Raw genomic sequence first — 13,758 nt, forward strand, 5'->3', positions numbered from 1 at the left:
TCCACAAGCTCAAGAGAGAATGTGAAGCTTGGGGACTCACACATAAAAAACAGCCTTAAAGCACTTGACACTTCTCAAAAGTATTTCAGAGCCTGCTTCAGGCCCTCCAGCCAGCCAGATGGAGAGATGGAACTCCAAGAAGAATCCATCATCTGGAGTTTGACCATCAGCCAAAAAGTTTTCCCCATTTTACTTCAACCTAAAAACTTGGGAAGAAAGTCCTTTCTTTGTCCAATAGGAATTGGTCTTCTTAAACGAAATTCTGGGCAAGGGAGGATGGTCCTCAGTTTCTACCACAACAATTTTTTGCACATGATAATCCCCTTGCGCACATTGTCAAGGTCTTTTTATTCTGATTTATCTGAAGACCACATATTTTTACTGAATGCTGTGCTGCCATTCAGTGGGAACTTGATAGGATGGGAAATTGGGCAAAGAAACCTAATGAGGTTCAATAAAGGCAAGTGTAGGGTCCTGCACCTGGGGAGGAATAACTCCAAGTACCAGTACAGCTGATCTACTAGAGAACAGTCCTGCTGAGGACCTGGGAGTATTGGTGGATTACAAGTTGACCATGAGCCAGCAGTGTGCCCTTGTGGCCAGGAGGACCAATAGTATCCTCAGGTGCATTAGGAAGAGTGTGGCCAGCAGGTCGAGAGAGGTGATCCTCCCTCTCTATTTGGTCCTAGTGAGGCCCCATCTGGAATAGTGTGTCCAGTTCTGGGTTCCTCAGCACAAGAAAGACAAGGAACTACTGGAGAGGGTCCAGAGGAGAGCCACAAAGGTGATTAGGGGTCTAGAGCATCTCTCTTATTAAGAGAGACTAAGGGAGCTAGGACTGTTTACTCTGGGGAAGACTGAGAAGGGGCCTCATCAACGCATATAAATATCTCAAAGGGAGGTGTCAGAAGGATGGTGCCAGACTCTTTTTGGTGATGCCTAGTGACAGGACAAGGAGCAATGGCCATAAACTAAAACACAAGGGGTTATACTTCCACATGAGGAAGAAATTCTTTACTTTGAGGGTGGCAGAACACTGGAACAGGCTGCCAGGGAGGTCATGGAGTCTGCCTCTCTGGAGACATTCAAAACCACCTGATGTGTTCCTATGTAACCTGCTCTAGGTGACCCTGTCTAGGCAGGGCATTGGACCGGATGTCCAGAGGCCCCTTCCAAGCCCAATAATTCTGTGATTCTGTGAAAATAAGCAAAATTATAATTTTAAGGCTTTCTAAAAGCTGGAGATCACTGTCCATGCTTTGGTAGAAAAAGATGATGTCAGCTTTCTTATGCTGTAAGGCAGAATGAAAACTTGTCTCTCATCATAATCTCAGAAAAGCAATTGCTTGATATATATCTAATTTTAGAACTAATTTATATATATTTATGTTAAATAATTTTTAGCTTTGTTTGCTTTGGTGTTTTATCTTATACAAGTGCTATGTTTTCTTGAAAGGGGTGTCAACACTAATAAAAACAATTCTTTAGTGGAAAAGCAGTAAGAAATATTATTATATATAGCTAACTTGAAGGGAGAGCAAATGACTAACACATTTTAAATACCATGAACAGTTAAGAAGTCAAACAAAGCCATCCTGACAGTATGACCTAGTCAGAGATAACACCCATCACACATATACAGTTCTGGGCTCATATAGATTCCTTTTACCTTCTCCCTCCCCTGAAAAATTACACATCTATAACCAGGACATAATTTTATTATTTCTATTTTCTTTTCTGAGTATGTGAATTCATGTCAGACATTAAATACAGTAATCAAAATGGACATGATTCATCCCACCAAACTATAACACACTGAAAACTCCCCAAAATTTACATTAAATAATTGGCTTTCATGCAAGTTGCTTTGTTACACACAGTCTTGCAAATTCTGTATGGTCTTCAGTGAATGTTTGTATAATTGTCAGTTTAGTGCAGTTTGCTTCCTTGAACTGATTTTCCTGGAGAACGGCATTGCTTGTGTGGTATCTGTGGAGATTTTATCCAAGAAAAATTAAGGTGTTATTCCCACTCTGCATCAGACACTTCTAACTTAGAAACAGGTCACACTACCACAAAACCATTTGGTGCCAGTCAAAAGCAGGCATCAAGACAAAAAAGCAGAGCAACGCAGACCATGAGGTCCCTGCAACACTTAGGTACATAAATCAGGTAAGAAACAGAAAAAGCCTATGACAAGAGATCTGCCTGCTGTCCTACTACCATCATACAACAAAACAAGTGGGAAAAGAGCAAAATAGAAAGACTTCCTGGCAAACAACTGCAAGCACTGTATCTCACAGAGTTTAGGTAAAATAACACTTTGGTGCAGCATTTATCTCTTGTGAAACTGGGTAACAACTTACAGGTACCCAAATATGAGTAAAACTGACTGCTCTACTCTTCCTACGACTTCCATCCCACACCTGTGCAACAAATAAGAAGGATTACTTTCAGAATTTCAGAATATAGAATTATAAACTCAGCAATATCTCCCTTATCCTAACATTGCACAATATACCATGAAATTGTTGAGATTGAAACCAGAGCTGCAAATCCACTGATGCTTGGGGGCTTCCCAACTGTGAGAGACCTCTTCACTCACGCTTAGATAAGGCACATAGACCTCTTCTGTCTCATTCCGGATTAATCAATTACCAATTATTCCAGATACAAATAAATAAAACAAATGCTAAGACAGTTTCTGGCCTGGATTTGTACACAAATCTAATCTAGAATCCCACTGTGTTCCCCTGAAAATAAGGAGAAATTGATTTGCAAAAAAATTAAACACAGTGTTTTCAAACCCTCAAAGCCTATATAATCCTTACCAAAATGAAGAATGCTTCCCAGGGGAAAAAACACCAACAAACAAGTAATGCAAAGATGCTACTAGCTGGTCGTTTCAATGCTTTGAACAACTAGATTTTTTAGGGGAAAGGATTTGGGTTTTTACTATGAAGTATATTTTGGTTAATTTCTGAGACAATTTCCTTCCCTTTTGTTGTAGGAAATAGCTGTAAACAAACCAAATAAAACACTTCAGTCCTTCATAAAGAAGCCATTGAAAACAGAAAGAAAAAGGTTCTACTTGGTTAGCCAGAATATTTAAAGAGACACTGCAGACTTGAAAATATTTTCTCTCCCCCAAAAGCACATCCTCTACATAAAAGCAAACAGCAGCTTTACAAGGCTGTAAAAAATAACTCAAAGAATCCAAGCACATGATATCACGAAAGCCATGACAGCATGATATCTACACATCCTATTTGTTTTAAAAGTCATGCCATAGCTTGAAGAGTGTATTCAACAGTATGAGTATGCAGTGATAGCTACTGAAGAAGTTCAAATACTCGCTAGGATCCCTAGAAACATCCTGACAAAGGGGGAAGTGTGCAGTCTGACCATCCTTTTTAGCTGTCAGCGTCATTGCCCAGCAGCTGCCATTCCTGTTACTGCAAGTGTTTCTCTTACAGTTCTTTAATGGAACATTTTGAAATGTCAGAAAAAAATAGAAAAGTAAAGTCACCAAAAAGAAACATGGGTACTTTGGTTATTGTTTGGTAGAAGAAATGCAATGTTTTTCTTAACTAAAGTTGACGATAGCCCCTACATGTTGCATTTGAGACAGTGTTCCTTTCTCATTCCATGAACAATGGAAAACAAAAAGTGTTAATGCAGAATTGTCCCAGAATACGGAACTCCTGCTGGCGCCAGCACGCAGCTCAGGTTGTTTCTGACAGAACAGAATGACAATTATTACTCATCAAGCCTAACAATGCTGCACCACAGCCATCAAGTTGAACTAAAACCATCAGAACACAATGAATGAAAAGTAGAAAATTTTCTATGTATCGCCTTTGTCCAGCACAAAGAAAATGCTAAGCCCCATACCAGAAGTGCTGTATAGTCTACATGTTTATGCTGTTGATCCTCACATGAGCTGTCTGCACTCATTGCAGTTCCTGGCTCATCAGTAGTCCCCACAGGAGATGGAAATGTCATGAAATCCATCGAACAGCTCACCATCCTACAGGAGAGTCTCTTTTACTATGAGCCAGAAGCAAATGCGCCACATAAAGTAATTGTGAAAAACAGGTATTCTCAGATTTTAATTATAACAATTGCTTTGACAATAGTTTCTTTACCATATTTTCCTTCCCCCATTTACATATTTACTAGCTGTGATCAAACTATGCAACATTCTCCTTTGGTAAACTAAAATTTGTTCATCCCCTGGAAGACACATTTTCCAATTGTTTAATTACTCCTCTGGTCTTATATCTGAAACTTCTCCAATTTTTCAAGCTTCCTTTCTAAGGCTAAGGAAGGGTACAGCTTTGCAGTAGTAGCTGCACCCACACTCTGCAGAGTACTTTGTTTAAATTACTACTCCTTTTTTGCCTACGATACCATCATGATCATTTGCTATGGCCTCCAGTTGTTGGGTTTTTTTAAATAAACTGCTGGCTTGTAGTGAAGCACATACTGTTTGCTTGCTCTCAGTTTGTTCAATGAGCCAGAGTACTCTCAGCAATCTGCTCTCTTCATTATTTACCAATCCCTCAGTCTTTGTAGTAGCAGTGCTGTAGGCATTGCAGTCTAGCAACAGAAGTACAAGGAAGTTTGTAAGAAGAAAAATCTCTTTTATTAGGTCAGCAATTGTTCTAATCAAGGGTATTACTTCTTGTAGTACTTACTAATCTTTCTGTCACAGGTAAAATAACAACTAGGTTTTGATTTGATGACTAGCCCCTGAAAAAAACTCTTTGTAATAGCATCCTCTTTAAAGACTTGTTAAAAAGTATTTGTGAAATCTATACTTTAATTTGCTGTTTAATCCATTTCACTTATGCCAAGTTGATTTTGTATCCTTCAAGTTTATTAATCAAAAAATCATGTCAACTCAAAACCCTCACAGAACTTTATTACATCACTACACTTATCTTTGGAAATCAAACTTGTACTCACATCAAAAATAATATCCCTGGTTTGGCACGCTTCAGTGTTCATAAACCCGTGATGCAGTATAGTATGCATATTTCAGTGTTATATGGGAACAACATAAAAAAAGGCATTTGGAACGTGATAGCATGTAAGTTAATACTTTGTGACAGTAGAGGCTAATAAAAAATACAGATGCCATAAATTAAGCACTTGTCTACAGTGACAGCTAAGTAATGGCCACTTCTGAGAAATTATTACACTTCTTTCCCCAGGAATAGTGGTAAAAGAATACAGCCTGTCACGAGCGCTGCAGCCCTTGGTAGTGACATTCTACCTCTAGTGAGGTTATGCTCTGCCTGTCCCCTGCAAGCCCAGCTTTTGGACAGCAGTGCAAAGATCCGGAAAAGTTCTGTCATCTGGTATCGTGTCTGAACTCCTGCCTTCCTTTGAGAAAATCATAACTGTCCCTTCCAAAGGCTCCAATACTTTCCCTATTGTTTTAACCTGCACCTATATCTGCAAATTATTTGCAGTTACTTCAATTTTAGTTAAAAATCCCAATATCAATAGAACCTTTCAACTGAAGATCAAGGGATCATTTTTGTAGACAATGTTTTTGTTCTGAAAAATTCCACCTATCCTGCAGACTTGACCCTGTACTTCAGTTAACAGAGGTGGCAGATTAGGTAACAGAGACTATGCGGCTATTTCTGCAGCACCGCTGCCAGGCTCAGCAGCATGGGTGCTGCCACTCATTCCGACCTTTGCCTCGTTGCCAGCACAGCTGTTTGTGAACCACAGCAAGGAACAGATCCAACTTGAATGAGTGGCCAGCAGAGGCGGGTTAAGGGGCTGCTTTAGAAGCACTGCCACCAAATGTGAAACCACAGATTCACACTCTTCTGTCCTCTACCACACAAACCAGATGGAAGTAGAACTTGAGATATGGTTAGTCACACATAAGGTTACTACTACTGACGCTTATGTGAACCAATACTCCTGGAAATGAGGTAAAAACAGAGCAAAATGTTGGACCTCTTCCTACCGACCTTACAATCAAACTGTTGCAGACTTTGTCCTGATGTGACAGCATCTCTGAAGCTGCTATTCTAATCCCAGACTTCATTCATTGCAGATCTAAGCAAGACCTCAAGAAGCTGGACAATTTCACAATTACCAGGGAACAAACCCTTCCACTTCATTTGTTTTATGACACAAATTTGACTACTTACCTAGCCCTTGGAGAAATTAGACTATCCTTTAAACAGAAAATTGGAAAACAAGCTGAATCATAGCTAACTAGCTACCAGAAATTACTATGAAACACATCATCTGGCCATTTTAGTCTAAAGACCTCCTATTGCAGATGACTCCCAGACATACTGCTGAACAGTGAGCTCAGGACTTGGTGCTTTGAACGCAAAAATTGCTTCCCTGAACAGGCAATTAACTGAATAAAATTAATATGAACATTACACCAGCTCTTTCTGCCATGACAGATTACAATAAACATAAAAATAGGTGGCTGAGTGGAAAAGTACTTTAATCTTTCCATTTGGAAAACCCACCACAGTCCCAAATCTTGCCTTGGGGTAACAGGAAGTTTTATTTACAAGACCCTTTCCCAGAATATAACTATTGCATTTGTGAAACCTCTATACTATTCAGCCCTTTTGGTTCCCAGCTCCCCAGTCCTCTGTGTTAAGATCAGAACAGAAATGTTAGGTTGAGTCCGAGTTGCGTTGCTAGAACTTGGCAGAGGAAATGTGCATAATCTCCCTGGGGGGTGCCTGGTTTTGTGAAATCATGTCTATGCTGGGACACTCAGAAGAGCTGGAAGAAAAACCTCACATATAGCATGATGTCAGGATGCTTAAACTGAAGTGTACAGAGGTTAGTTTAGCTGCTCTCTCTTGGGAGTAAGGCGAACTTCATTTTCTGTGATGTTCTGGAAACATACTACAGTAAATAAAAAGGAACATCTAGGCGGGATTTAATATGGTAAATGGACTTCATGCCTTTCATTGAATATGCTTGGCCTTCACCAAATGCCTCTGAATAAGCACAACTGGAGTATTTACTTCCATGGGCAACAAAGTTGCCTGAAGAGAATTAAAAGAATACAATTAACAATATTTCTAACTGCATAATTTTCAGGAATACAATTACTGTAAAAGGCATCTCTCTGGTCATTTATAAAATGCTACCAAAAAAAATATTCTAACTCAGGAGTATGAAAATATGCTAAAATGGAAGAAAATAAAAATATATTTTGGACATTTATACCTATTGCTCCTTTGTTTTTTTTTTTCCTAAGTATTGCAGGATCACTTCCCTGTGCATGTGATCTCTCACATATAATGTATATTGCAATTCCCCATAAAAAAAATCAGACTGCACTAAGAATAGAGGACTAGATACTCATCTGGCATAATGTGAGACCACTCCAGTAATTTCAGCATTCCTACTCCAATTTGCAACAGCTAAGGATCTGGCACAAAACATCAAGTTAAGTTTCCAATTACCTCAAGCATCAGCATTGATTTCAGTAGTTATATACACATAGTCATAGAGGAGAATTATTTGAAAAATTGCAAATTCTCTATTATTTTTTACTTTTGTGGTCTAAATCAGACCCTTCACGGTTTAATGTAGATTTTTGTGGTTTAATGATATATGTTTCAAGAGCAGACTAGTTACTTGTTGCATCTACCCAATTAAAAAAAGAAAGGCAGCAGTAATTTTTTACGCTGCTGAGAATGTCAGCTTATACTGAGTCACATCACAAAAGTAACTACTGCTGCCAAAAAATATAGCGTATATTAACTTAAACGCATAACTAAAAAGTTATCACCTATACAAAATCAGTCTTCTCTATGTGAATGTTTTGTAGGTTGTCTTGGGAGGTCTTTTTTCCAATTTGCTGCTCCAAATTAGTCAAATTGTATAGACCTGCCACAATATGAGACAACCGTAAAGACACAGTATTCAGTCAGCCCAGAGAGACTGAGTTCTTCTGAGACAGCACATAAATTACATCCAGCTGAACTGCCCTCCACAGCCCCGCAATATTACTCGCTACACTACTTCTACAGAGGGCCGCTCAATGAAAAATCACTGATATAGTATTTATTTATTTAATTAATTCTAGGAAAAGGACACAGATCTCCAAAGGAATTTAGGCACAGAAAACCTTCAAACTCCTCTTTTTTGAATCTATGGTAATTGCAGTCTAACTCAAAGTTTAGTGTCTTGTACCTAAGCCTGATAGCTTAAGACCAAATAAGTCTCACTAGTGTATGGACCTCCACAGTTCTGAAGATAATCACTGGTCATTATAATCTTCCCTTGGAGAAGTGGGGAAATGTCAGACATGGAGAAATTTTAAACAAATTTGAAACTAATATGCTTAAACTTTAATATTCTTCAGACAACCATTTGCATTTGACATTTTGCTCAAAAGTCTGATAACTAGTCTACATACAATCCTGTGACTGAGACGGCCCAGTCAATCATTTCAATATAGGATATATGATCATCCAAGTAATTTTCACTGTTTAACATTACAGCAAAAAGAAAGCCAGGTATTCATTACATTTCTCAGGTTTAGAGACAAAAAGAAGAAACTTCTTTAACATAGTTTTTGCAAAGGTACTGCATTAACAGGCATCCCAAAAGCAATCTTTCTAGCAGCATTACAAACTAAAATGTGGACTAAAAATGTGAGGTTTATTGCCTGTTAAAATAAATTTTATTATTTACTTGATATATAAGCACTCTCCTTATCTGAGCTTTTGCACTGCAAAGCGCATCCAAGTTCCTTTAACCAATTCTAATTTAATGACAGATTTAATAACACTGCAGCACAGAAGTGTGGACTTGGCCAAAGAAAATTATTTCATAAAAATCTGATGTTTATACAGTAACATCTAAAATGTCACCTAATACATACAAGTAAAGCAGAATTTTTTTAATGTATATTATAAACCCTAGGGCTTTGATAGGTAAAACATCTACTGACTTTAAAAGACCATAAAGATAATTTATTTTTAATAACCATTTTTATTTAATTTTTAAAAGAGCAGCAGTTTATGCCTTCAGTAGAACCATGCCCTGAAATCTCAGGGGTGATTAAAGGGCCATGCTAAAGCTGAAAGGTTTCGAATATCAAACTATACTATTATGTCAGGGTCAGCAAGATCAATTAGCGCTTTCCAATGACAGAAAAAGGTTAAGTTGAACACACATTTGCGCAATATCTAAATCCAAAAAAGAAAAATCGCACATATTAAGTTTACTTATAAACCTTTCGATCAATGACCGAATATCAAAACTCTTCTTCCACTTGCATACTGTAAATACCATTTTTTTTACAAAAAATATCAGATAGACTGCAGATACATTAGACAGCAGAAATACTACTGGATTGTCAAGTACAAAGAAAAAGCAAAGACATCTGAGTGTTTCTGCTACTAGACTCAGTTTAGCACTGAACTTCCAAAAAGCTTTAAAAATACTTGATCAACTTGACAGATGTCTGTTAGTCTGATGCCCTTGTGTTTGCATTCCTCCTGCAAACCCTCACAGTACAAAAAATGAATGATAGGGAGCAAATAAACCTATTCCTATGTTCAACTAAAAAACAAATAGAAAACTACCATACAATAAACCCACACCCACCCTTCAAATTAAAAATACTAATCTGTAAATTAACTCATCTTAAATCTGGAAAATACAAGTGCAATTAAAAGCCATCCAGAAGCACGCACGCCAGGAAGCAAGGGAACTTACATTTCAGTTCTTAGTATCACAAGAACACTCACTGGAAATACAGGCATGTTAGAAGTTAATTCAACACCTGTTAATACAAATGTTGCCGTCGTAAACATAGCTTGAACAAAGTACCTGGTTATGATATCAAATAAAGTAAACATAAAATCACAATAAAAATGCAGGAGATTAACAAAAACTACGGACAAAAGAACACTATGTTGAAAGCAGTGATTTAGATTGGCAATGCATTATTTTGAGTAAAAGCAAAGCAAGATTACCTTTCTTCAATGATGTATTTCAAAACGTCTCTTTTTATTTAAGCCCACTTCTCTATTTCTTCAAGGAGTGATTTGAAATATTTACTACCGGACAGTACCTAATTTTAGGTTTTAAGTGCTTTAACAGCTCTATGAAATATGATCAGCAGCTGCAATATAGAAGTATGCTGAATAAACTCTCCTTATAAAAAGGGAGACCTGTTTTACTCTGAGTTCATAAACTCCCTACTTTCAAGAAGGAAAAAGATAACAGACAAAAAAATAATAGTTGCGTTCTAGAACACTTGACAGAAATTCTAGGAATTTCCTTCTTTCTGTATTAACTTTTGTACTTAAAAGGAAAAAGCAGTTTAAATTTTAAAAACTGAAGGATTGCACAGAACATCATGCAATGCCACCAGTACATCAAGGAAACAGACTGGTACCTTTCCCACACCAAATGCCAGTGTTTAACATTAATTCTAGGACTGGAAGGCAAAAGTTGCATAAAGTTTAAAGTGTTAAACTGTAACGCTTGCATCAGATGCTAAAAATATGCCACAGGATACTATCTATAGCTGTATTTCTAGTTACCTTGTTTGAAATATTTTAACTGGAAACTGCAATTAGCTGGAAAACCACCGTTGTCCTACTCATTACATTGCTTGTTTAGAATTTATTTATTCCATTGGCATTATCCATACAGAATAAATTTCTATTGGAAAGTGTTGTGAAGCCATTAATAAATACAAATCCAGCAAGAGTAACTGTCAACCAAATTTATTAGCAGTTCAATCATATACACGTAACAATTAATAACAGCATACAAATTATCTGAACAAAGATACATAAAAGATCAGCCAACAAACTCCTCTTTCATTTCTATCAGATTTGATTGAAGAACATCTGGTAACATAAATACCAGAACTTTCAAAAGAAAGCAAGAAGAGCTGTTTCGGTCATAGCTCAGCTAATGTTAGATGTCAAATATAGAGGAAGAATCACAGGGAAGACAGCGAAATGTCAGTCTGTATTTCCACTTTACTCATAGTATGATACATACTGCAGGTATGCAAGCATTTGTTATTTAGCAGCATTTTCAGAAATACAAGGAGGAAAAGTCAAACCCACAGCAATTTTACGAAAGTTTTCTTTTGAGCGTTACGGAAATGAAACAAAGATATAGCTTGAGCTTTAATAGAAAGGGCATGCTTCAAACAACAAACTCCGAGGTCAGACCAAAAAATATATTTACCATACAGGGGAGATGCCTGCTTTGTATAATTCACTCTAAATCTAAACTGTTGATTAGTTTATCTTCGATACAGTTTCTAGTCTACGCATGTGAAACACGTAAAACAAAACCCAGAAAACCGTAAATGCTGTTTCCTTACTGTTCTAGCATGACTTCACGCTTAAACTCGAACCGGCCAAGGCGCTCTCTTGTCTCGTACAGTTTGTCTCCCAGGATTTTTCTAAGTACTAGCTATTTCACACCGCCACGCGCGACTTCAGCGTGTGCTCGGCTGCAATCCCTGCCCCCGGGTCCCGGGCCGGCAGCACCGCGCCCGCTTGGCTCCGAGCGGCGGTTTCATAAATGTAAATGAAACTTTAGATGCCAACTACCGATTGGCAGCAGCGCTGCCGTGGAATCCCGCTCTCCCTTCCCGGAGGAAGGCGCCGCGGGGCTGCTGCCCCGCGGGTGGGTGCCGGGAGCAGCCCCGGGGCACCCCTGCGCCCGGGAACGGCGCGGAGCCCCCGCGGCTCGAGGAGAACCGCAGCCGAAGCCGTGTGAAACCCAGCTGACGGTTCTCGACGGGTATCTGATTTTGGAAGTGTCTGTAGTGACAGCAGAAGGAAATTAATGGCTATGAGCCCACTGGGTTTGAACACGGAGAATCCTGTTACCTCCTCGCGGATCAAGTATGCGCGCACACCCGCAAACACACAAGGCTTCCCCACGTGGAAACGCTTTCTGACCAAACACAGGACCCCGCATCGCCGGTGGGAAGGGCAGCGGGACCCCCGCGCCGGGGCTTCCCCACGGCCCACTCCTCCGGCGCAGCGGGGACCCGCGGCGGGGGCGGGGGCGCAGTGGGACGACCCGAAAACGCACCGTTTTGTCCTTTAAAACCACAAGAAAAACAAGCCGGGGCGGGGGAGGGGAAGGGCAGGAGACATCCCTCAGGGAAAGGAAACGGAGAGGAACAAAAACAACAGGCAACTGTGTCCCCGCTCCCCTCGGACACTGGGAAAAGTGGCTGCCAGAGCCGCCGCGGCGGCTGCCGGCCGGGAGGCAGCCTTGCCCCATCCGCCGGCACCCAAAGGCAGGCGGGCAGTGGCGACCCCCGAACGCTGCCGGCAGCTGGGGCAGCGCGGGGCCGAGGGCGGGCGGCAAAACCGACGGCTCCTCTGCCGCCGCCGCCTGTGCCTGCGGCTCCCGGCCAGGCTGTCTCGCCCCCGCGCTGCCCAGACCCTGGCTAGAAGGAACGGGAGTTTCGGGAAGGGGCTCGCTACCATCCCTGAGTGTTTTCACTTCGCTCTGGCCGGAGGGGGTCCCCGCCGCCAGAAATGTTGTTTCCTCCCAGCCTCCGGTCAAGCCGCCGCCGGCCCCGGCCTTCGCAGGCCGACCTGCCCCCCGCCTCCCCCAGGCGGGCCGGCAGCCCCCAGCTGCTCGCGAGGCGCAGCCCAGGCCCCCCGTTTCCGCCGTCACGGGGGTGGACGGGAGGGGCAAGCGGGGAACAATGCGACGGCAGCCGTGACGGCTTGCGGCTGTCTTCGGGCTTACCCCGGCAGCGCCAGTAACAGCTAGCCGAAAAAAGGTGAGGTTAAAACCGCGGGGATTGTCACCTGGAGAGAGGCAGAAAGTCCGGCTGGGCGTGGAAAAATTCACCGCGTTCGCACCGGAGATCAGTCTGTTTTTTTGCAACTAAACTCGCTTGGGGGCCGGGGGCGAAAGCTCGTCTCTACCCCTCCGTTGTTCCTTCCCATCACGTTGTTTTACAGTAACTTTGTTGTTGTTGTCATCGGACCAACACGAAAAGAATGCTAAATAAACGCTAAATACTAGCACATGCACATGCGACAGGGAACCGGTTTCCTCCACCTCCGAGCAGAAGAGGTGGGAGGGAGACACGGGGACGGCGAAGTCAGAGACACTCACCTTCTCGCTGCCGGGATATGCCGCTACCTTTATTTTAGGGCCGCTCCTTATGTATTTACTCTCGTACCTTCTCCGAGCCGAGGCTCCCCTTTTGCACTGTTCCTCTGGCAAAACCAGAACATCCCCTCTACAAGTTCCCCCCCCCCCCCTCCGTTTTCTTCACACACAAATAAAGCGCAACTCGGAGCAAAACGGGAGGGGAAATTGGGGGGGAGGGAGGGGGAGGTGGAGGAGGAGGAGGCTGGTACGGGAGAAGCCAAACACTCCTCGCACTTCAGCGAGTGCAATTAGTTGCCTCTCACGCACAGGAACGTAGAAAGTTTCTCTGGCAAGGGACGGGACTTTCCTAAGAAAAGGTAACCCCCTCTCGCTCTCCCGCCCAGAATGGCCGTCTCGGGAGCGCGGAGGTAGGGGGCGAGGACCGCGGGAGCCAGCGCAGTCAGGGACGCGCGGCTTCGCACTTGTGCCAGGAGCTGCCGCCGGGGCTGCGCCCTGTTCCGGCCCCTACCTCGGCACGGCAGCCCGGCTGTCCCGTTGCCCACCCGCCGCCGCCCCGCTCAGCCCTACTAAGCCCCGCTCAGCACGCCTGCACTGCCGCTGCCCCCGGCCCCAGCACAC

At 42.0% G+C, this 13,758-nt stretch overlaps 1 protein-coding gene across 1 annotated transcript in view; it reads right to left on the reverse strand.

Moving 5' to 3' along the window:
- The window catches only part of EYA4 (EYA transcriptional coactivator and phosphatase 4), a 145,371-nt gene extending 132,128 nt beyond the window's left edge, over positions 1-13,243 (reverse strand). The window contains exon 1 of the mRNA XM_039381776.1: positions 13,141-13,243. The gene's annotated coding sequence lies outside the window, so the exon portion shown is untranslated. The remainder of the gene's footprint in view (positions 1-13,140) is intronic.
- Between the last annotated feature and the right edge of the window lie 515 nt (positions 13,244-13,758).

The sequence above is a fragment of the Pipra filicauda genome, unplaced genomic scaffold, assembly GCF_003945595.2.
Source record: "Pipra filicauda isolate LSUMZ 115617 unplaced genomic scaffold, ASM394559v2 scaffold23_size5868930_pilon, whole genome shotgun sequence".
Lineage (NCBI taxonomy): Eukaryota > Metazoa > Chordata > Aves > Passeriformes > Pipridae > Pipra > Pipra filicauda.